Raw genomic sequence first — 25,825 nt, 5'->3', positions numbered from 1 at the left:
CAGAGAGTTTGGCAAAGGGACATATTAGACCATCCAAGTCCCCAGTGGCTGCTGGATTTTTCTTTGTAATGAAAAAGGATGGTACCCTGAGACCATGTCTGGACTTCCGTGAGCTCAATCGTATTACCGTCCGTGATCCTTACCCCCTTCCTTTGATTCCGGATTTGGTTAATCAGATTGTTGGTGCCAAGGTGTTCTCTAAATTGGATATGAGGGGGGCATATAATCTGGTAAGGATCAAGGAGGGGGATGAGTGGAAGACCGCATTTAATACCCCTGAGGGTCATTTTGAAAACCTGGTCATGCCCTTTGGGTTAACCAATGCTCCTGCGGTTTTTCGACACTTTGTCAATGACATCTTTCATCATCTGGTGGGGAGGTTTGTTATTGTATACCTTGATGACATACTAATTTATTCGCCTAATATGGAGACTCATCAGGATCATGTGAAACAGGTGTTACAGATCCTAAGAGAGAATAAGTTGTATGCTAAGATGGAAAAGTGTGTATTTGCTGTACAGGAAGTTACACACAGGTAACAATTTCTGGGTTACATGCTCTCATCCTCATGTTTTTGTATGGATCCTGAGAAGGTCCGTGCCATGTTGGACTGGGATCGACCTGAAAATCTGAAAGCGCTTATTCGGTTTTTGGGGTTTACCAACTACTACCGTAAATGTATCTTGAACTATTCATCGGTGGTTAAACCTTTAACAGACATGACTTAGGAAGGGTGCTGATATTTCTATCTGGTCTGATGCGGCATTACAGGCCTTTTCTGCTGTGAAAGAATGTTTTGCTTCGGCCCCTATTCTGGTGCAACTGGACGTGTCTCAGCCATTTATTGTTGAGGTTGACACGTCAGAGGTTGGGGTAAGAGCAATACTGTTGCAGGGTCCTTTACCCAGTAAATGGCGCGCATGTGCATTTTTCTCTAAAAAACTTTCGACTGCTGAAAGGAATTATGATGTGGGTAATAGGGAATTGCTGGCCATTAAGTTGGCGTTCGAGGAATGGCAGCATTGGTTGGAAGGAGCAATTCATCCCATTACGGTAATTACGGATCACAAGAATCTGGCCTACTTGGAGTCGGCTAAGCGACTGAACCCAAGGCAGGCCAGATGGCCATTGTTTTTCACCAGATTTAACTTCATCGTCACTTACCACCCTGGGGTTAAGAACGTCAAGGCGGATGCTTTGTCACATAGCTTTCCTGGGGGGGGGGGGGGGGGAGTCTAATGACCCTAGTCCCATTTTATCTGAAGGGGTAGTTATTTCCGCTCTTTATCCTGATCTCGAGGCCAGGGTTTTTGAGGCACAGGAGGATGCTCCGGACTCTTGTCCTCAGGGGAAATTGTTTGTTTCCTCCGAATTACGTCACAAGGTGTTTGAGGAACATCACTGTACGGTGCTTGCTGGGCACCCTGGGAGCAGATCGACTATCAATCTCATCTCTCGCAGATTCTGGTGGCCGGGGTTGCGTAAGTGTATTGAGGATGTGTCAGCCTGTGGTACCTGTGCACGTGCTAAGGTGACACATAATCACCCTTCCGGATCTCTGCTTCCATTGCCCATCCCATCCAGACCTTGGACCCATTTTTCCATGGATTTTATCACGGATTTACCGAATTCTTCAGGAAAGACCGTGATTCTGGTGGATGTCGATCGTTTTAGTAAAATGGCACACTTTATTGCATTACCTAGTCTACCCAATGCTAAAACTCTTGCGCAGGTGTTTGTCGACAACATTGTGAAACTACATGGTATTCACTCTGATGTGGTGTCCGATATAGGGACTCAGTTTGTTTCCAGATTCTGGAGAGCGTTCTGTACTCGTTTGGGTGTACAATTGTCCTTTTCTTCGGCTTTTCATCCTCATTTGAATGTACAGACAGAGCGCACTAATCAGAATCTGGAGACTTACTTTAGATGTTTTTTTTCAGAGAATCAGGAAGAGCGGTCTTCATTTTTGTCGTTAGCTGAGTTTGCTATAAATAACTGTAGACAGGAATCGACTGTTAAGTCGCCGTTTTTTGGGGCATATGGGTTCCATCCACAGTTTGGTACATTTTCTGGTGCTCATAATTCCGGCATTCCTGAGGAGGAACGATTTTCCTTTTCTTTGGCTTCTAATCCAAAATAACCTGGAAAAGATGGGCAACAGGTATAAGTGTGCGGCTGACAGGAGACATATGAGGGGTCCGGACCTGAGAGTGGGTGATTCTGTGTGGCTGTCTACAAGAAACATTAAACTTAAGGTACCTTCTTGGAAGTTGGGACCAAGATTTATTGGTCCATATAAGATCACTGCCATTGTTAACCCTGTAGCCTTCCGTCTTGAACTTCCTCAGGAATTAAAAATCCATAATGTATTTCATAAATCGTTGTTAAAGAAATGTGTTGAACCTGTTGAGTAGTCCTCCTTGCTTCCTGCTCCTGTCATGGTGGACGGCAATTTGGAATTTCAGATCAGCAGGATTGTTGACTCCCGAGTTCTCCGGCGATCCCTCCAGTATCTCGTTCATTGGAGAGGGTACGGACCAGAGGAGAGGATGTGGATTCCAGCAACCGATGTTAATGCTAGTCGTCTGGTGAGAGCATTCCACAGAGCTCATCCTGATAAGGTTGGTCCTGGGTGCCGCCCGGAGGTCACCCGTAGAAGGGGGGGGGTGACAGGTTTGAGAAGGTCTGAAAGATTATCTGCTCATTAATGATCTGACAGCATCTTTTGGTTTCACTTTGTCTGTGTGTTGCTTGTATGTCCACAGCTCCTGTTCAGGTGTGACCTTTACCTCCCCCTATTTAGTTTGACTTCACCCATCACTCCTTGCTCTGGATAGCTTCATTTGGTGTTGGAAGATCTGGAGTGTGGTTCTAGCTGAAGTCCTGATCAGCCATCATCCATCATCCTTAGAAGTTAAGTGTTCCGATTGTTGTGTTTTGTATTCCCCCCCCCTCTGTTGTTTACTAGCCTCAGTGAGACGCTGGTTCCTTCACCAGGGAAGGAGCGGGTTGTCTCTGCCCTGTCATTAACTCTAGGGCATCTGAGGGCCACTAGGGTTTTCTAGGTTCCTGTGTATGGGCATCTCTACCATCGAGAGGTGCCCATACGGATAGGAGTTAGGGCCAGAAGCAGGGTTTCATAGGTGGTGACCCTTTTTCTTCCCTAGCGGTGAGGCCTAGTGTCTTTTCCCTTCCGTCTTGTTGTCTTTTTGTGTCCTCCCCTACTACATCTGTGCCTGTATTTGAACATTGCTTTGTAGAAAGTTTTTTCTGTTTTCTGATTTTATTAGATTGTGAATAAGTCTCTTTTTTAAGAATATTATGTTCTGATCCTACTAAGGAGTCAATAGTCATGTGATTCCCAAACCACCATGGATTGGTGTGGGAGGAGTATATAAGTAACTGCTTAGTATATGTTACTCATGTCATGATTAAGGACCGAAATATGGGGGTCCGAAACGCGTAGACTGTATTCTTGCCCTTGAGGATTGGAAAGTTTTTACTGCATCAATAAAGTGTCTCTTGTTGTTAAAGAGCTGGATTTTTTTCATCATATTTTTCATTAGTTTGCAGCAACAGCAGTGTCCAGTCTGGTATCTGAGCTCACAACAGGGGCAACAGGTGAGAGCTGCAGTTTCCTATATTTGATTGTCACCCAACAATGTATCAGACAAATTAGTGAAATGACTTAAGATAACATAAAATACTTAAAAAATTTATAATCTTGATCTAGGAAGTGGAGGTCCATTTGTAGTAGGAAGTTGCGGATGCGGTGGACATAGCGGTGTAGGTGGAAGAGGCAGTGGAGGAGGAGGAAGTAGCCAACACTGGTGTTTGGTTTTATTTTTTTTGTTGTTTAAATTAGGGTACACCCCAAAACATTGGGAAATATAAAAAATACAACAATGAGAAAGTGCGCTGGAGTATAACAATGGCTAGGTAAGGCCAGTATACATGTATTCTGCACAAGGTACGGACAAGTCCTGTGGGATCTATGCCTGGATCATTTTAATGAACGTGAGCTTGTCCACATTGGCTGTGGACAAGAGGCTGTGATAACGCTCCCTGCCGTGCTAAACACACATTCAGACAATACACTGGCTGCAGGGCTGGCCAGCACCTCCAAGGCGTAAAGGGCAAGCTCAGGCCATGTGCCAAATTTGGAGACCCAGAAGTTGAAGGGGGCAGACTCGTCATTCAGTACATGTAGGCGTGTGCACACATACTGCTCCACCATATTGCTGAAATGCTGCCTCCTGCTAAGACATTCCATAACAGTTGGTGGTGCTGGTTGTTGTGGCATGCTGACAAAGCTTTTCCACATTTCGGCCATGCTAACCCTGCCTTCTGAGGTGCTGGAAGTGCCCCAGCTGCGTTGGCGACCTCTTCCTCCTCCTCTGCCTTCGCCTTGTGCTTCCACTGTGCCCCCGCTGTCAGTTATGAATGCCATCAGCAGCGAGTCTACCAGCGTGCGCTTGTACTCGCACATTTTACGATCACGCTCCAGTGACGAAATTAAGGACGGTACGTTGTTTTTGTAACGGGGATCCTGCAGCGGGATGACCACCCAGTAATCAGAAGAAGTTAAAATATGGCCAACTCGGCGGTCATTGCTGAGACACTGCAGCATGTAATCGCTCATGTGTGCAAGGCTGCCCAGAGGCAACGACAAGCTGTCCTCTGTGGGAGGCATTTCGTCTGTGTTGTCTGTGTCCCCCCAGTCACGCACCAGTGATGGCCATGACCTGGTTTGGGTGCCACTCTGCTATGAACATGGTTCCTCCTCCTCCATCTCCTTCTCCTCATCCTCCACCTCCTCATCCTCCAGAACTGTGCCCTTGCTGGACATATGTTGGCGCAGGATCCCACCCTCGGTGCCACTTGTGAATGACTTGCCTGAAATCCTTGTAAATGATCCCTCTTCCTCATGTGCCACATCCTCTTCCATCATCGCCCAAAGCGTTTTTTTCAAGGAGGCATAGAAGTGGGATAGTAATGCTGAGAACGGCATCATCGGCACTGGACATGTTGGTGGAGGCCAACGCAAGGAGGCCAACTCATTGGTGGAGAAGTGGTGCTGTTCCACAGAGCGATTGACCCGTGCGTGCTGCAGCTGAAACTCCACTATCGCCTGCTGCAGTTCGCACAGGCTGGCCAGCATGTGCAAGGTCGAGTTCCACCTTGTGGGCACGTTGCATATGAGGCGGTAAGCAGGAAGGCCGAAGTTAAGCTGCAGCGCTGACAGACGAGCAGCAGAATATAATTGCAGTATTTAATGCTTGCATTGGAATGTCACAAATGCAGCAAAGGCCAGAAACGTAGTATCTAGGACAAAATGGGTGTATTTTTAAAACCAGAATATAATAGCAGTATTTAACGCTTGTATTGGACTGTCACAAATGCAACAAAGGTCCCAAACGTGGTATCTAGGACAAAATGGGAGTTTTTTTTTTTAAACCAGAATATAACTGCAGTATTTAAAGCTTGTATTGGACTGTCACAAAAGCAGCAAATGCCGCAAATGGAGTATGTAGCACAAAATGGGTATTTTAAAAAAACTGAATATAACTGCAGTATTTATCCCTTTTATTGGACTTTTACACATGCAAAAAAGGCCCCAAATGTAGTATCTAGGACAAAATGGGTGTTTTTTTTAAGACCAGAATAAAACACCAGTATTTAAAGCTTGTTTTGGACTGTCACAAATGCAGCAAAGGCGGCAAATGTAGAATCTTAAACAAAATGGGTGTAATTTTAAATACCAGAAAAAAACTGCAGCATTTTTCGCTTTTATTGGATTGTCACACATGCAACAAAGGCCGCAAATGTAGTGTCTTGCACAAAATTGGTGTTTTTTTTTTTTAAACCAGAATAAAACGGCACTATTTAACACTTGTATTGGACTGTCACACATGCCAAAAAGGCCCGAAATGTAGTATCTAGGACAAAATGGGTGTTTTTTTTTTTAAGACTAGAATAAAACAGCAGTATTTAAAGCTTGCTTTGGACTGTCACAAATGCAGCAAAGGCCGCAAATGTAGTTATCTAGCACAAAATGTTTTTTTTTTTTTTTTTTTAAACCAGAATATAACAGCAGTATTTAACGCTTGTATTGGACTGTCACAAATGTAGCAAAGGCCGCAAAGGTATTTATTGGGAAAAAATTATGATTTTTTCACCCACAATTAAACAGATTGATTTAACTGATTTTCTTTCACTATCACAAATGTAGTGCAGGGTGCAAATGTACTTTTTAGCAAAAAAATATAAATTTTCCCCACAGAATCTAACAGCTGGATTTACTTAGATTGTACTTTACAGAAAAAAATGTGAATATGTCACCCACTGGGTCCCTGAACTCACAGACGGATTCCCTATATTATTTTCCCTTCCCCAGGCAAATATGCAGTGCAGTTGCACTTAAAAAATTGGTATATGTTGCCCACTGAACTAAAAGAACAGGGTTAAATTATTGTCCCTGGCAGATATGCAGTGCTCGTGCACTGAACTTGCACAAAATGGCCGCCGACTTATTTTTCTGTGTCACTGTGCTCAAGGCAGGGTACAAAAATGTTGCATTGCACCCACAAAACAAAATCGCAGTACATAGCAGAGTTAATAACAACAAGTTGTGATGTGATATCAGATTCTTTCCTATTCTCTCACCCACAGCAGCAGCATCCTATCCCTACACTAGTAAGAACAGAGTGACGTGCGGCACTACATGACTCCAGCTTATATAGAGGCTGGGTCACATGCTGCACTGGCTAATCACAGCCATGCCATTAGTAGGCATGGCTGTGATGGCTTCTAAGAGCACACAAGTTAAACGCTTGTTGATTGGCTGCCGTGCAGCCTTTCAAAAAGCGCCATTAAATCTCTGAACACCGAACGCGAACCCAAACTGTTACTGAAATGTTTGGGTTCTGGTCCGGGGTCCAAAAATCCTAAAGTTTGCTCAACCCTACTAAACAGCCATAGTTACCACCATCTGTTCCAGGATATGAAGCAGTGGAATGACATTGTTCATCCCGTCCTCAAAAGGCAGGAGCAAACGGCAGGTGTCACTGGCTAACATCAAAGTTACACATGGAAGTACTCCTATCCGCTTGCATCATCAAGAAATCGTTGATGGCCTTTCTCTCTTCGTATAGCCGGTCGAACATATGGAGTGTGGAATTCCAACGGGTGGAAACTTTGCATATCAGAGTATGTTGGGGGATGCCATTCTGCAGCTCCAGCTCAAGGAGGGTGTGCTTTGCGGTAAACGAGAGGCTGAAGTGCATGCAAAATTTCCTGGCCATTTTTAGGATGTCTTGCAGATGGGTGGAAGACTTCAGGAACAGCTTGACAACCAGATTGAACACGCGCGCATGACTCACCCCTCCTTGACACAGCGCTGACACCATGTTCTTATCGGTCACCATGGTTCCGATTTTAAGTTGTCGAGGACAAAGCCAGGATTCAATTTCTTGATGAAGGATGCGTAGTAGTTCCTCCCCTGTGTGACTCAGTTCACCCAGGCAAACGAGTTGAAGAACAGCGTGACACCTCCGTGCCCTGCAGATGTGGTATGCTGGAGGTGCAGTGAAGGCTGAGGACACAGTGTAGAATGAGGAGACAGAGGTGGACAACAGCGTGACCTGGCCAAGTTGCTGGTGTGGCTGTGCAGGAAGCACATTCACCCAGTGGGCCGTAAATTACATGTATTGTTGTTACTGCTCCACACATCAGCGCTGCCATGCACTTTGGCAGACACTGACAGGCCCAAGAACTGGCCCACCTTCTATTCTCCATCTGTGTACAGGGCTGGTACTGCCTTTTTGGCAAAGAAATGACGGCTCGGGACTCTCCACCTCGGTTCAGCAAAAGCCAATAATTTTTTGAAAGGTGCAGAGTCCACCACTTGGAAGGGGAGGACTGCAGCACCAGCAACTTGGACAGGAACAGGTTCAGCTTCTGTGCCGTTGGATGAGTGCACGCATACTATTGTCTCTTGGCAATTGCTTCGGTGATCGAATGCTGACGGAATTACTGACGAGGAGTAGAAGGGCCGAAAGCAGGAGCATCAGGACCAGCAGATGATGGGAAGGACAGACAGCTCCCTTCGGCTGAGGTGGTGGAGCATTGACTCCCTGAAATCGGCTCCAGGCCACTGGGTGATGCAGCGGTTGCTTCGGCAGGCTGGACTACCACATCGGAGCCACGGTTCCTCCAGGCCACTTTATGGTGACGCTGCATATGTTGATGCAGGGCTGTGGTGCCAACATTGGCACCCTGGCCACGCTTCACCTTCTGTCCACAGATTCTACATATGGCCATGTTTATCTTCTCCGGCGGCTTAAGAAAAAACTGCCACACCTACAGCCTGATCCAGCACTCTTCGCAGGGCACACTCCAGGAAGAAAACAAATGGGATGAGGTCGCTGATGGTGCCTTCAGTGCAACTGACTAGCTTTGTCACCTCCTCAAAAGGACGCATGAGCCTATAGGCATTGCGCATGAGCGTCCAGTAACGTGGCAAAAAAATTCACAGCTCCGCAGAGGCTGTCCTAGCACCCCAGTCATACAAATACTCGTTGACGACTTTTTCTTGTTGGAGCAGGTGGTCGAACATTAGGGATGTTGAATTCCAACGTGCCGTGCTGTCGCAAATCAAGCGCCTCACTGGCATGTTGTTTCGACGCTGAATGTCTGAAAAGTGCGCCATGGCCGTGTAGGAACACCTGAAATGGCCATACACCTTCCTGGCCTGTTTGAGGACATCCTGTAAGCCTGGGTACTTAGACACAAAGCGTTGTACGATGAGATTCAACACATGCGCCATGCACGGGATATGTGACAACTTGCCCAAATTCAATGCCGCCAACAAATTGCTTCCATTGTCACACACCACTTTGTCGATCTCCAGTTGGTGCGGGGTCAGCCACTGATCCACCTGTGCGTTCAGGACGGACAGGAGTGCTGGTCCGGTGTGGCTCTCTGCTTTCAGGCAAGTCAACCCCAAGACAGCGTGACACTGTCGTATCCAGGATGTGGAATAGACCCTGGGGAGCTGGGGGGATTCAGTTGATGTGCAGCCAGATGCCGCAGCAGAAGAGGACTCAGCCAACGAGGTTATGGAAGAGGATGGAGTAGGAGGAGTAGAGGAGGTGGCAGTAGGCCTGCCTGCAAGTCGTGGCAGTGTCACCAACTTCGCTGCAGAGCCACGCATTCCATGCTTGGCAGCCGTCAGAAGGTTGACCCAATGCGCAGTGTAGGTGATATACCTGCCCTGACCGTGCTTTGCAGACCAGGTATCAGTGGTCAGATGGACCCTTGCCCCAACACTGTATGCCAGAGATGCCATGACTTCCTTTTCAATCACAGAGTAGAGGTTTGGGATTGCCTTATTAGAAAAAAAACTTCGTCCGGGTACCTTCCACTGTGGTGTCCTAATAGCGACACATTTTTTGAAGGTCTCAGACTCCACCAGCTGGTATGGTAAAAGCTGGTGGGCTAAGAGTTCCGTCAAGCCAGCTGTCAGACGCCAGGCAAGGGGGTGACTCTGTGACATTGGCTTCTTACGCTCAAACATTTCCTTTACAGACACCTGACTGTGGGCAGATGAGATGGAACTGCTCAAGGTGAGAGGCGGAGTGGCGGGTGGTTGAGAGGGGGCAAGGAGGACAGCAGTGGTTGACGTGGCTGAAGATGCTGGACCAGGAGGAGGATGGTGGCTTTGAGCTTGTGTGCTGCTTCTACTCTTCATCATGTGTTGATCCCATAGGCGTTTGTTATGTGCGATCATGTGCCTTCGCAGAGCAGTTGCACCTAGGTGGGTGTTGGATTTCCCACAACTCAGTTTCTTTTGGCACAGGTTGCAAATGGCATCGCTGTTGTCAGAGGCAGACACACAAAAAAAATGCCACACTGCTGAGCTTTGCAATGATGGCATTCTGGTGGTGGCAACAGCATGCGTTGATTAGCGTGTTGTCTGGCTGACCCCAGGTGCCGATACATGCTGTCTGACTGTGCCACTAGCTCCTTGCGACGACCTCCCGCTGCTTCCAACTCGTCTCCTCCTTCTCTCTGTCTCCCCTTCTGAACTTTCCCCCTCTTCTTCTTCTCTTCGAGCAGGCATCCACGGACACATCATCAACCACTTCACTTGTATCTGACACCTCAGCAAAGTACGGTCCGAATGCGGCAGTCCGGGTTCGCTCATCACTAAAGACAACTCATTGATTATTAATATTTCTTCTGAGACATTCAATCCTTCACAATTGACTGCATTACAAAAGGGCTTATCTATCCTTCAGTCCTACAGAGAGCTTTGATACATTTGAGATGGATGTTGACCTACACAGGTTTTTCAGTAATTTGAGGCTTAAAGCTCACTTTGCTTGATCTGAGGGAAACCCAACCACAAACTGGTACATTCAATGAACAGGGGGTAACTCTTACTCCACTATCAATGGTCAAGTTTGGATTGCAAACTAAGAGTTCTTTCTCACCCCCTAAGACTTATCCCCCCATAGAAACTTATATCAAACTGGTACAACAGGTACTGCTGTCCTTTAAAATTGGTGAATAATAATCTTTCACGTGATGTGAGACTTGCATTGAAAACATTATCGGAGGATGATACTGTAATTTTCAAACCAGCTGATAAGGGAGGGGTCCTTGTGATGATGGACAAATCCTATTACATTAGGAAAATTGAATCTCAACTGGCCAAACAGAATACTTATGCTGTATTGAAGGGGGATCCAGTATTTTGCATCAGTGGGGATCTATAGAGAATTGTGAATAAGGGTAGAGAGGATAGCATTATTGATGACAAATTGGGGGGCTTTATGATCAATAGACATCTTTTTACTCAGTTTTTTTTTATACTCTGTCTGCCTAAAGTGCATAAGTCTTTGCAGACCCCCCCAGGGCATCCCATAGTGGCCTCGGTGGGATCCATCCTCTCATCCCCAGCCATTTTTATGGAGAAAATTGTAACCCCCTGACACAGCAAAATGAGTCGTCCCTGTTGGACACTGGAAATTTTCTAGCATCTATTTAAGATCTGGTAGTGGATGATGTGTGTAGCATCTACACATCCATCACACATGAAAAGGTCATAAGAGCTACAAGGTGGATGTTTGAGAGAAGTACATTGTCTGCAGAGGTAACTGCTTTCTTTATTGAATTGTTAACTATGATACTTTATGACAATTATTTCTTTTTTTGGGATACTTTTTACCAGCAGCGGTGCGGGACCGCAAAGGGTTCGAATGTTGCGCCGCTGAACGCAAATTGTTATATGGCATGTTATGAGAAATAATTTGTATATACCAACTGCTTGTTTCAGAAACATTGCATTCTATGGCATTCATTCATTGACAATATATTCTGAGTATGGAGAGGCAACATTCGGACCCTAGAGGAATTTTGGATCCAGTTGAATTTGATGTGGGATTAGTTAAAATTCACATCACATATACAGTACAGACCAAAAGTTTGGACACACCTTCTCATTCAAAACTATGAATTAATACATGTGGAATTATATACATAACAAAAAAGTGTGAAACAACTGAAAATATGTCATATTCTAGGTTCTTCAAAGTAGCCACCTTTTGCTTTGATGACTGCTTTGCACACTCTTGGCATTCTCTTGATGAGCTTCAAGAGGTAGTCACCTGAAATGGTTTTCACTTCACAGGTGTGCCCTATCAGGTTTAATAAGTGGGATTTATTGCCTTATAAATGGGGTTGGGACCATCAGTTACGTTGAGGAGAAGTCAGGTGGATACACAGCTGATAGTCCTACTGAATAGACTGTTAGAATTTGTATTATGGCAAGAAAAAAGCAGCTAAGTAAAGAAAAACGAGTGACCATCATTACTATAAGAAATGAAGGTCAGTCAGTCAGTCCTAAAAAATTGGGAAAACTTTGAAAGTAATGGCTATTTGACCATGAAGGAGAGTGATGGGGTGCTGAGCCAGATGACCTCTGGCCTCCAGTCACTGGACCTGAACCCAATCAAGATGGTTTGGGGTGAGCTGGACCGCAGAGTGAAGGCAAAAGGGCCAACAAGTGCTAAGCATCTGTGGGAACTCCTTCAAGACTGTTGGAAGGCCATTTCAGGTGACTACCTCTTGAAGCTCATCAAGAGAATGCCAAGAGTGTGCAAAGCAGTAATCAAAGCAAAAGGTGGCTACTTTGAAGAACCTAGAATATGACATATTTTCAGTTGTTTCACACATTTCTGTTATGTATATAATTCCACATGTGTTAATTCATAGTTTTGATGCCTTCACAGTCATGAAAATAAAGAAAACTCTTTGAATGAGAAGGTGTGTCCAAACTTTTTGTTCTGTACTGTAAATATGGAAAGAGTAAGTCCTTAACACTTGGGTCATTAAGGCTGATGGAGGACGTCTGCACACTAACCTGTACGCAAAGGAGACTGATAATAATAGCCTTTTATATTACTCCAGCAATCACCCAAAAAATACCAAAAAATGATTGCCAAAGTCCAGATTCCAAATTCCAGAGGGTCAAACGCATATGCAACGAGCTGCCCCCCAGGGCCGATCGTGTCCCAGATTTATAGGAATACAGAGTGGTGTGGTGCGGCCTTAATATTCTGTGTGTGTCACAGTGCTCCTACCTGGATACTGTCGCTCCCTAGGGTTAGGCTCCAAAGCAAAAAAGGGGAGAGTGGAGTTGGAGGTGGAGAATAAGTCGAGTCCATACTTTATAAAGTTCAACAGCTTTACTTGAAACAACTTGCATCCAGACAATATTCTGTGTTTCTCTTGGTTCCAGCAGGTTTTTGGATAAACTGGCAGGCAAACTTGAATACTCTGCTTTATCTCTCTACTGTGATAAACTCGGCTTTTGTCTGATTATTGGACTCTGTAGCGGTTCTGGTAGCTTTGGATTGAGGGGCCATTGACTTTTTGGAGTCTGGTGCTCTATGAGCTGCTTCCCTCTGGAGAGACTCCTGCTCCAAGAGGGGGCCTTCCACTCGCTGCTACATCTTGACACATCTGCTTCCAACACTAGAATCCACTAAGACTGACTGAAAACCTCCTGCAGCCCCTCCCTTGGTAAGAAATGGGACTGGCCCACTAATGCCCAAAAGGGGGAGAATGGAATGGTAAGTTCCATTCTATCTAAAAATCTCTTTGCCATATACGCTGCTGGTGAACCAGGCACATTACATGTAATACAAAAGTTTTATAACAATATGTGTAGGAGGACCTGGAATAAATACACAGATTACATTATTGGTAGCTTATTCAATACAGTAGCAGGGTGTAGGAATTGTAGTGTCACTCTGGGGTACTACACATAGTCACAAACCCTGATACACAAAAAAGGAAACTTGAGGAGATGGAACAAAAGTCTAAGGATCGGGGATAACCACCAGATTTGCCTACCAGTGAGAGGAGTTCCTTGTATAATATTATCAGATCACATTGTCAATAAATACCATCCCTGGGCCTACAGAATCCATTAAGCCATTATGAAACATTGGCACATACTTACTCATTCATACCCTGACATTGAGGAATTTCAGCATCTTCAATTAATTTGCTTTAAAAGGGTTCTCCGGGAAATAAGAATTTAAATACTTAAATATTACTTTATTATAAATACAGTATATTCCCAAATACCTTTCATTAGTTATAAAGGCTTGTTTTGTCTAGGGAGTAATCATTAGGAGAAATAAAACGCAGAACCTGTCCTAATCACACAGCAGCACAAGTTACTTCAGAACGCTGAGGTAAAGAGCTGCCTCATCCTCCTATCTGGTCTGCTTGTCAGGAATTATGACCCTGAATATAGTTTAATATGATTTTCAGCTGAATCTCTGTAGAAATAGTGTTCATGAGGAGACATGAAATACAGAGAGGATGGACAGGGCAGACTGGGATAATGGAGACTGCATACAAGTGCTTCTGCTCATTAGCAGTGATAAGCAGCGGGGGCAATATTTGAATTCGCAATATTTTGCAAATATTTGGGTGAATATTCGTCATATATTCGAGAATTCGTGATCTCCAGTCATTATTTTCTTGATTTGCAAAAATCATCAATCAAAATTTGCGATATGAAAATTTGCGATCAACACTACTCCTAAAGTCAAAGATATTGCAGCCTACTCATTGGCCCACAAACAAGAAGCAGTGAGGTACAGTATCATGGGTTCAGATGAAAAAATCCCTTGAATGTTCGTGAATACGAATATATAGCACTATATTCTAGATATTTGTTGTTGGGGGAGGAGCTTTTGTGGGAGTGTGTGTATATATAGCCACATAGTATTAGCTTGCCTAATTATAGCTTGCTGCTTTATCCAAGTGCTGATTTTTATAAGTGCATTGGAGATATTCAGGAGGTACTCTGGAGGTGGATACAATCTAAACCAGTAAGAGTTGTTTGTTTATAATCTTTCCCCTCTGTAAAATGGCAGACCTGGTTCTGTGCAGGAATTGTGCTCTTATTTCAGGTTCCACTCTTCAGAGGTTTGGATGCTGTCTGATCTGTAGACAGCTCTCCATAATGCAGCAGGATATCGCATTTTTGAAATCTGAGATTTGTAAATTAACCGTAAAACAAATAGAATGCCAATGCCACTGCCACAGAGGCCCCCTAAAAATGAAGATGGGTTACTGCAGGTTCTGGTAGACTGAGAGTTGTTGATAGAAGACATGTCCCACAGTCTGTGGCTCTCCATAATTCATTTGCAGCACTTTCTGAGTGCAAGAGCAACATGGAGGATGGCTCAAACACAGTGGGGGAGAAACAATCATCTCCCATCCCTAAAGTATGCAAGACTGCAGTCAAAGACAAAAAGGAGAAGATGAGGACTGATAGTAAGCAGCTGTTGGTGGGCAAATCCATCATAAGAGGTGTGAAGTTTGAGGAAAATGGTGTTATGAGATGTCTCCCTGGTGCTACTGCTAGCAGGAATAGGCAACGGATCCTTAATATTGTTAGGCAAGCAAAGCAGGAAAGGGAGGTGGATGTTATTGTCCATCTTGGGACACATGATCCGGCTTGCAATGAGGATTCAAAAGTGAAGGAAGCTTTTCACACACTTGGAAATTATATAAGGGAGATTGCATCAACTGTTTCATTATCTGCAGTTTTGCCTGTGCATAAGGAATTCAATGTATGGCTTGGTGAATGGCGTCTGAACCAAGGGTTTGGCTTTGTGTCTCATGTTAGCTCTCGTTGTAATGGAAAAAAACTGTACAAGAAAGATGGTTTGCATCTTTCTCTCAAGGGAACGAATGTCCTCAGTGAACAGTTCCAAGTATTTGCTAAGGAGCATTTAAACTAGGAAAGGGGGGCAAAATAGTGATAATCCAGCCGTCTGACTGCCCCCCGGAACAATGCCAGAAGATGAAAGTAGCACAAAGATTAAGAAATGACAAGCTCAGATTCTTGTCTACAAATGATCATCGCAGTTTAGGGAATAAGATCAATGAACTTGAGGCTATAGTAGCATCTGAGAATATAGATTTAGTCGCTGTTACTTAGACGTGGTTCAATGGGAGTAATAACTGGGATATAACAATACCAGGGTTCTCTCTATACAAGAAAGACAGAGAAGGCTTGAAGGGGGAGGGGTGGCCCTGTATGTGAAAGCATGAAATCTAATTTGATACAAGTTATCTAGACCAATTTATAGTCAGTTTGGGTTACCTTGCAGCTTGATAATCATAAGGTAACTCGTGTAGGTGTGATATATAGACCACCTAGCCAAGTCAAAGAATTAGATGATCTACTAGTTGAGGAAATGGCTAAAATGACATCGAAGGGGGAAGTTATCATTATGGGAGACTTTAATCTTCCTGATGTAAACTGAAAAACCAAAATAGCTAGTTCTGCCAGGAGTACAGATATTATAAATTCCCTACTGGGATTATCTCTACAGCAAGTAGTTGAGGAGCCAACCCGGTAGGAGGCCATTTTAGATTTAGTATTCACAAATGGGAATTTGGTATCTGATATTACTGTAGGGGAAAGCTTGGGATCTAGTGATCACCAGTCAGTGTGGTTTACTTTAAGTACATTGACTTAGTCACACCACACAAAAACTAAAGTTTTAGATTTTAGAAAAACTGACATTTTTCTAAAATTAGATTAGGTTGGAACAGTTTCAATGGAGTCCAGGAGAAATGGGACTACTTAAAAGTGGCACTATTAAAGGCAGAACATTGCATTAGGCTTGTCAGTAAAAGCAAAAAAAGGAAGAGACCACTGTGGTACTCAGCAGAAGTGGCCAAAATCATTAAAAACAAAAAGATAGCATTTAGTAATTATAAACATGGATGACAGGCAAATTTATAAGATTAGGCAGAGAGAGGCCAAACAAGTTATAAGAGCTTCTAAAGCACAGGCAGAAGAGAAATTAGTCAGTGAAAAAAGGCGATAAGACATTCTTCAGATACATAAATGAAAAAAGAAAACTAAAACAAGGAATTGCCAAATTAAAAACAAAAGAAGGAAGGTATATGAAAGAAGATAAAGAACTAGCTGACTGCCTCAATGGATACTTCTGTTCAGTTTATACAAAGGAAAATTAAGGAAAAGGACCTCAGTTAGGAAACAAGACTAATGAATCTATTGACACATGTGTCTTTATAGAGGAAAAGGTTCAAGTCAGCTGTCTAAAATTAATACAAATAAGTCACAGGGGCCTGATGGGATACACCCAAAGGTATTAAAAGAGCTCAGCGGCGAACTAGCAAAACCATTAACAGATTTATTTAACCAATCACTGGCAACACGAGTCATCCCAGAAGATTGGAAATTTGCAAATGTTGTGCCCATTCACAAGAAAGGTAGTAGGGAGGAATCGGGCAACTACAGGGAGTGCAGAATTATTAGGCAAATTAGTATTTTGACCACATCATCCTCTTTATGCATGTTGTCTTACTCCAAGCTGTATAGGCTCGAAAGCCTACTACCAATTAAGCATATTAGGTTATGTGCATCTCTGTAATGAGAAGGGCTGTGGTCTAATAACAACAACACCCTATATCAAGTGTGCATAATTATCAGGCAACTTCCTTTCCTTTGGCAAAATGGGTCAAAAGAAGGACTTGACAGGCTCAGAAAAGTCAAAAATAGTGAGATATCTTGCAGAGGGATGCAGCACTCTTAAAATTGCAAAGCTTCTGAAGCGTGATCATCGAACAATCAAGCGTTTCATTCAAAATAGTCAACAGGGTCGCAAAAACCAAGGTGCAAAATAACTGCCCATGAACTGAGAAAAGTCAAGCGTGCAGCTGCCAAGATGCCACTTGCCACCAGTTTGGCCATATTTCAGAGCTGCAACATCACTGGAGTGCCCAAAAGCACAAGGTGTGAAATACTCAGAGACATGGCCAAGGTAAGAAAGGCTGAAAGACGACCACCACTGAACAAGACACACAAGCTGAAACATCAAGACTGGGCCAAGAAATATCTCAAGACTGATTTTTCTAAGGTTTTATGGACTGATGAAATGAGAGTGAGTCTTGATAGGCCAGATGGATGGGCCCGTGGCTGGATTGGTAAAGGGCAGAGAGCTCCAGTCCGACTCAGACGCCAGCAAGGTGGAGGTGGAGTACTGGTTTGGGCTGGTATCATCAAAGATGAGCTTGTGGGGCCTTTTCGGGTTGAGGATGGAGTCAAGCTCAACTCCCAGTCCTACTGCCAGTTTCTGGAAGACACCTTCTTCAAGCAGTGGTACAGGAAGAAGTCTGCAAGGTAAGAAAAACATGATTTTCATGCAGGACAATGCTCCATCACACGCGTCCAAGTACTCCACAGCGTGGCTGGCAAGAAAGGGTATAAAAGAAGAAAATCTAATGACATGGCCTCCTTGTTCACCTGATCTGAACCCCATTGAGAACCTGTGGTCCATCATCAAATGTGAGATTTACAAGGAGGGAAAACAGTACACCTCTCTGAACAGTGTCTGGGAGGCTGTGGTTGCTGCTGCACGCAATGTTGATGGTGAACAGATCAAAACACTGACAGAATCCATGGATGGCAGGCTTTTGAGTGTCCTTGCAAAGAAAGGTGGCTATATTGGTCACTGATTTGTTTTTGTTTTGTTTTTGAATGTCAGAAATGTATATTTGTGAATGTTGAGATGTTATATTGGTTTCACTGGTAAAAATAAATAATTGAAATGGGTATATATTTGTTTTTTGTTAAGTTGCCTAATAATTATGCACAGTAATAGTCACCTGCACACACAGATATCCCCCTAAAATAGCTAAAACTAAAAACAAACTAAAAACTACTTCCAAAAATATTCAGCTTTGATATTAGTGAGTTTTTTGGGTTCATTGAGAACATGGTTGTTGTTCAATAATAAAATTAATCCTCAAAAATACAACTTGCCTAATAATTCTGCACTCCCTGTATAGGCCAGTAAGCCTGACATCAATAGTGGGAAAATTAATGGAAACCATACTTAAGGAGAAGATTGTGGAACATCTAAAATCCCATGGATTGAAAGATGAAAAACAGCATGGGTTTACTTCAGGGAGATCATGTCAAACTAATCTTATAGATTTTTTTGATTGGTTGAATAAAATACCAGAGGGCTGAGGTGCAGTAGACATCTCTTATCTGGACTTTAGTAAGGCTTTTGATAGAAGGCTTATCAATAAATTGCAGTCTTTGGCCCCATGCACACGGCCGTGTTTCACAGCCGTGTGCGGGCCGTGGAACCGCGGCCTGGATCCCTCCTGTGAGCTGGAGCGCACGGTGTCACTGGTTGCTATGACGCCGTGCGCTCCCTGCTGCCGGCACAGTACAGTAATACACTTGTATAGATCATTATAGCGGTATAGCGGCCGGCAGCAGGGAGCGCACGGCGTCATAGCAACCAGTGACGCCGTGCGCTCCAGCTCACAGGAGGGATCCAGGCCGCGGTTCCACGGCCCGCACACGGCTGTGAAACACGGCCGTGTGCATGGGGCCTTTGTGCGTGGACTCCCATATTGAATGGATTAGGCAGTGGCTGAGGGACAGTCAACAGAGGGTTGTAGTCAATGGAGTATATTCAGCCCATGGTCTTGTTACCAGTGGGGTACCTCAGGGATCTGTTCCTGGACCCATATTGTTTAATATCTTTATCAACGAAATTGCAGAAGGCCTCGATGGTAAGGTGTGTCTTTTTGCTGATGACACAAAGATTTGTAACAGGGTTGATGTTCCTGGAGGGATACACCGAATGGAAAAGGATTTAGGAAAACTAGAGGAATGGTCAGAAATCTGGCAACTAAAATTTAAAGTTGATAAGTGCAAGATAATGCAGCTGGGACGTAAAAACCCAAGAGCAGAATATAACATTAGTAATACAGTCCTAACCTCAGTATCTGAGGAAAGCGATTTAGGGGTCATTATTTCAGAAGACCTAAAGGTAGGTAGAAAATGTCATAGAGCAGCAGGAAATGCTAGCAGAATGCTTGGGTGTATAGGGAGAGGCATTACCAGTAGAAAGAGGGAGGTGATCATTGCGCTCTACAGAGCACTAGTGAGACATAATTTCGAGTATTGTGCGCAGTACTGGAGACAATATCTCCAGAAGGATATTGATACTTTGGAGAGAGTTCAGAGAAGAGCTCCTAAACTAGTACATGGATTACAGGATAAAACTTACTAGGAAAGATTAAAGGACCTTAACATGTATAGCTTGGAAGAAAGATGAGACAGAGGGGATATGATAGAAACTTTTAAATACTTAAAGGGAATCAACAAGGTAAAAGAGACGAGAATATTTAAAAGAAGAAAAACTGCTACAAGAGGACATAGTTTTAAATTAGAGGGGCAAAGGCTTAAAAGTAATATCAGGAAGTATTACTTTACTGAGAGAGTAGTGGATGCATGGAATAGCCTTCCTGCAGAAGTGGTAGCTGCAAATACAGTGAAGGGGTTTACGCATGCATGGGATAGGCATAAGGACATCCGTCCTATAAGATAGTGCCAAGGGCTATTCATATTATTCAGTATATTGGGCAGACTAGATGGGCCAAATGGTTCTTATCTGCCGATACATTCTATGTTTCTATTGTCGCAAATTCTCGAAGCGCAAATATTTGCGATAAAAATGTGCAATTAGAATATTTGTGATCAACAATACTCATTAGTTACAGCCACACCCTCCTCTGTACTTCATGTCTCCTCATGAACTCCATTCCTATAGAGAATCAGCTAAAGATCATATTAAACTGTATTCTGGATCATAATCCCTGACAAGTACAGCAGAGAGGAGGATGAGGCAGCTCTGTACCTCACTGTTCTAAAGTAACTTGTCCTACTGTGTGATTAGGACAGGTTTTGTGTATGTACTTATAGGACAGTGGCCATTTTATTTCCCCTAATGATTGCTCCAAAGACAAAATGAGCCATTATAACTAATGACCGGTATTTAGGAATGTATTTATAATAAAATAATTTTGAAGTATTTTAATTTTCTAAATTCCCGGAGAACCCCTGTAAAACGCTCACAGAATATAAAAGATTGGTAGGTGAGGACAGATGTAGGCAGCAGTAAACCAAGTAAACCAAAGATATTTAACTGCCCCCAGGAATTACAGATATCCCTGTCTCCAATGTGCACAATGCTCTAGTGTGATTAAGTAAAATGGGGTACATCATCCACTCACAGGGGACAGAATCCCTATCAAGAACATTATACCTGTGATAGCAATTTGGTCATCTGCATTCTCAAATGTCCCTGTGTCCTGCTGCATGTGGGGGAGACCACACAGCGCATGAAAAAAAGGTTCTCACATCATAAATCTACCATTAAAAATGAGAATCTACTGCTTCCTGCCCCCCGCCCATTTTCATAAAGCCCGCCATAGAGTATCACAGTTGTAGTTTCAAATTTTAGTACAGATCCAACTACCGAGGAGAGGAGGAAATAGAATACAGTTACTTCATCTCAGAGAAGCTTTCTGAATTCACAGGCTCCAAACATTAGAGCCAAAAGGGTTAAAGCGAGAATATTAACTGTCTAATATATTGTGAACATTATTGGTACACTACTATTATCTAGATTCTCTCCCTTCCTTCACAGATGCGCTAGTATTTTAGTTCACAAATATGAATAGAACAGTCTGGACTGACACAGCATTCTTTAATGTTTGTTTCCGTTGATTTGTTCTGATGCAGGTATCGCATAATTTTCTAATACAGTAACAATTATTATGTACTTATATTTTGTCAACACACATGAATTGAACTACAACTGTTTTGGACTACCTTTTAAATGGATATAAAACTATGCCATATCTGTATAGTGGATCTGTCATGATGCAGTATTCACAGCATTAACCAAGCATTTTGGAGCACTTTGTGCTGACACTGATTTTGTACAGATTTTATTCACAACTATTTCTATTTGACTCCTGTTGATTAGAACTCATACTTCGGCCTCATGCACGCGACCGTAGTTCTGGTCCGCACCCGAGCCGCAGTTTTTGCGGCTCGGATGCGGACCCATTGACTTCAATGGGGCCGCAAAAGATGCGGACAGCATTCTGTGTGCTGTCTGCATCCTTTGCTTCGTTCCATGGCCCAGCAAAACAAAATATAGCATGTCCTATTTTTGTCCGTTTTGCGAACAAGAATAGGCATTTGTACAATGGGCCAGTTTGCGGACCGAAAAAAATAGGAACGCTTGTGTGCATGATGCAATTTTACGATGGGCCTTAGTGTACATTCTATATCATGAACTACAATTAGAGTTGACCGGACACCTGGATGTTCGGGTTCGGCCGAACTTCACAAAAAAGTTTGAGATCGGGACCCGAACTTGACCCCGGACCCGAACCCTATTGAAGTCAATGGGGACCTGAACTTTGGAGCACTAAAATGGCTCTAAAAAATTCATTGAAAGCGCTAGAGGGCTGCAAATGGCATCAAGATGTGGTTAAGAGTATGGCAAGTGGATAGGGATATGACTTAGAATAACATAAAATACGCAAAAAAAAATATTATAATCTTGATCTAGGAGGACGAGGTCCATATGGAGTAGGAGGGTGAGGAGGCAGTGGATGTGGCGGTGTAGGTGGAAGCAGCGTTGGAGGAGGAGGAGGTAGCCAACACTGGTTTTTGGTTTTTGAATTTATTTTATAATTTTTTTTTGTTTAAATTAGGGTACACCCCAAAACATTGGGAAATATAACCTGCGATAACCCCCTCCAGCTGTGCTAAACAAACGTTCAGATAATACACTGGCTGCAGGACAGGCCAGCACCTCCAATGCGTAAAGGGCAAGCTCAGGCCATGTGCCCAATTTGGAGACCCAGAAGTTTAAAGGGGCAGACCCATCAGTCAGTACATGTAGGTGTGTGCACACATACTGCTCCACCATGTCGCACATCCCCATGATGTCCACGATCCAATTGGATATCTGCTCTATCAACTTTCAATGTTCTTTTCTGCGCCTACCATGTTGATCACGGTTAGTGGCAAATCAGGGTTCCACGCCATAGAGGAAGCGTGAGAAAGGGATACCACATCTAAGGGAGGTCAATGGATGAAATTAAATGTGATTGAGCGGAAATGTGGGACAAATTATTGAAGCCTATGCTTCCAAGTAAAGGAGGGGGCGCGCGGCAATTACCCACTCCTGATTCGGGGAGGTAGTGACGATAAATAACAATACAGGACTTTTAAGATGCCCTGTTATTGGAATGATTAATAAAAAATTACAGGGAATGTCACTGGGGTATTTTGGATTTGGAAACGTTAGACAGGAGAGGCCCTGCTGCCGCTTTGTTGACTCTAGATAACTTCTGCCTGATCGCACGTCCCCGTGACATCCACGATCCAATTGGATATCTTCTCTATCAACTTTTGATGTTATTTTCTGCGCCTACCATGTTAATCAGGGTTCCACGCCGTAGAGGGAGTGTGAGAAAGGGATACCACTTCCAAAGGAGGTCAATGGCTGCAATGTGATCGAGCTGAAATGTGGGACAAGTTATTAAAGTGGAAAGATCGAATAAAAGGGCCAATTAAAGATGAATTTTAGGAAGTTGAGTCCCTGTCACCTATGCAGAGCAGAGATTTTTCATCAGCAAAAATGGGTTAATGTCACCCACCAATGGAACAGACGATTTAAAAAAAATTCGGGCCCTGTCAACTATGCAGAGCAGGGGTTTATTCACAGCAAAGCTGTGTTCATGTCACCCACCAATTCAACAGATGATTTTATAAAAAATAAGATCCCAATCACCTATGCAGTGCAGGGGTTTGTATACGGCAAAATTGGTAAAATGTCACCTGACAATGTAACAGACAATTTTTTGCAATTTAGGTCCCTGTCACCTATGCAGAGCAGGGGTTTATTCACGGCAAAAATTGTAAAATGTCACCCAAGAATGTAACAGACAAATTAGTGAAATGTATTTCCTTGTCCACTAGGTAGAGCAGGGGTATATCACAGCCAGAAATTGGTGAATGTATCCCAACAATGTAACAGAAAAATTATCAAAATCTTTTAACCTGTCCACTAGGTAGAGCAGGGGTATATCACAGCCAAAAATTGGTGACTGTCACCCAACTATGTAACAGAAAAATGTGTGAAATTTATTAACCTGTCCACTAGGTAGAGCAGGGGTATATCACAGCCAAAAATTGGTGAATGTCACCCAACTATGTAACAGAAAAATTAGTGAAATGTATTAACCTGTCTACTAGGTAGAGTAGAGGTATATCACAGCCAAAAATGTGGGATATGTAACCCAACAATGCATCAGACAAATGAGAGAAATGACTTAAAATAAAATACGCAAAAATTAAGATTTTTTTTTTATGTATGAGGTACATATGGAGTAGGAGGATGAGGAGGCGGTGGATGTAGCAGTGTAGGTGGAAGTGGCGGTGGAGAAAGACTACTATTAAGAATTATTGACTTGCAAAAAGCTGGAAAGGGTTATAAAAGCATCTCCAAATGCGTTGCTGCTCATCAGTCCACGGTAAGACAAATTGTCTATAAATGGAGAAATTTCACTGCTGCTACTCTCCCTAGGAGTGGCCGTCCTGTAAAGATGACTGCAAGAGCACAGCGCAGACTGCTCAATGAGGTGAAGAAGAATCTTAGAGTGTCAGCTAAAGACTTACAAAAGTCTCTGGCAAATGCTAATATCCCTGTTAGCGAATCTACGATACGTAAAATACTAAACAAAAATGGATTTCATGGGAGGATACCACAGAGGAAGCCACTGCTGTCCAAAAAAAACATTGCTGCACATTTACAGTTTGCACGAGAGCACCTGGATATTCCACAGCAGTACTGGCAAAACATTCTGTAGACAGATGAAACCAAAGTTGAGTTATTTGGAAAGAGGCACAGCACACCAACATCAAAACCTCATCTCAACTGTAAAGTATGGTGGTGGGGGCATCATGGTTTGGGGCTGCTTTGCTGCGTCAGTGCCTGGACAGATTGCTATCATCAAAGGAAAGATTAATTCCCAAGTTTATCAAGACATTTTGCAGGAGAACTTAAGGCCATCTGTCCACTAGCTGAAGCTCAACAGAAGATGGGTGTTGCAACAGGACAACAACACAAAGCATAGAAGTAAATCAACAACAGAATGGCTTAAACAGAAGAAAATACGCCTTCTGGAGTGACCCAGTCAGAGTCCTGACCTCAACCCTATTGAGATGCTATGACATGACCTCAAGAAAGCGATTCACACCAGACATCCCAAGAATATTGCTGAACTCAAACAGTTCTGTAAAGAGAAATGGTCAAGAATTACTCATGACCATTGTGCACGTCTGATCTGCCACTACAGGAAACGTTTGGTTGAAGTTATTGCTGCTAAAGGAGCTTCAGCCAGTTATTAAATACAAGTGTTCACATACTTTTTCCACCTGCACTGTGAATGTTTACATGGTGTGTTCAATAAAAACATGGTAACATTTATTTCTTTGTGTGTTATTAGTTTAAGCAGACTGATGATTGTCTATTGTTGTGACTTAGATGAAGATCAGATCACATTTTATGATCAATTTGTGCAGAAATCCATATCATTCCAAAGGGTTCACATACTTTTTCTTGCAAGTGTCTTTCTTGCACAAGGTACGGACAAATCCTGTGGGATCCATGCCTGGTTCATTGGCTGTGGACAGGTGGCTGCAGAGCTTGTCCACATTGGCTGTGGACAGGTGGCTGCAGTTGTCTGTAATAACGCCCCCTGCCGTGCTAAACACACGTTCAGACAATAAACTGGCTCTAGGGCAGGCCAGCACCTCCAAGGCATAAAGGGCAAGTTCAGGCCAGGTGCCCAATTTGGAGACCTAGAAGTTGAAGGGGGCATGCCCATTATACAGTACGTGTAGGCATGTGTACACATACATACTGCTCCACCATGTTGCTGAAATGCTGCCTCTTTCAGAGACGTTCAATATCAGCTGGTGGTGCTGGTTGTTGTGGCGTGCTGACAAAGCTTTTCCACATTTTGGCCATGCTAACGCTGCCTTCTGAGGTGCTGTTGGTGCCCCAGCTGCTTTGGCGACCTCTTCCTCCTCCTCTGCCTTCGCCTTGTGATTCCACTGTGCCCCCGCTGTCAAGTGGGAATGCCACCAGCAGCGCATCTACAAGCGTGCGCTTGTATTCGCGCATCTTACAATCACGCTCCAGTGATGGAATTAAGGACGGTAAATTGTCCTTGTAATGGGGATCCAGCAGCGTGGCCACCCAGTAAACAGCACAAGTTAGAATGTGGGCAACTCGGAGACACTGCAGCATGTTATCACTCATGTGTGCCAGGCTGCCCAGAGGCAACGGAAAGCTGTCCTCTG

The sequence above is a fragment of the Bufo gargarizans genome, chromosome 8 (assembly GCF_014858855.1).
Source record: "Bufo gargarizans isolate SCDJY-AF-19 chromosome 8, ASM1485885v1, whole genome shotgun sequence".
NCBI lineage: Eukaryota > Metazoa > Chordata > Amphibia > Anura > Bufonidae > Bufo > Bufo gargarizans.
Note: the sequence above shows the minus strand (reverse complement) of the source record.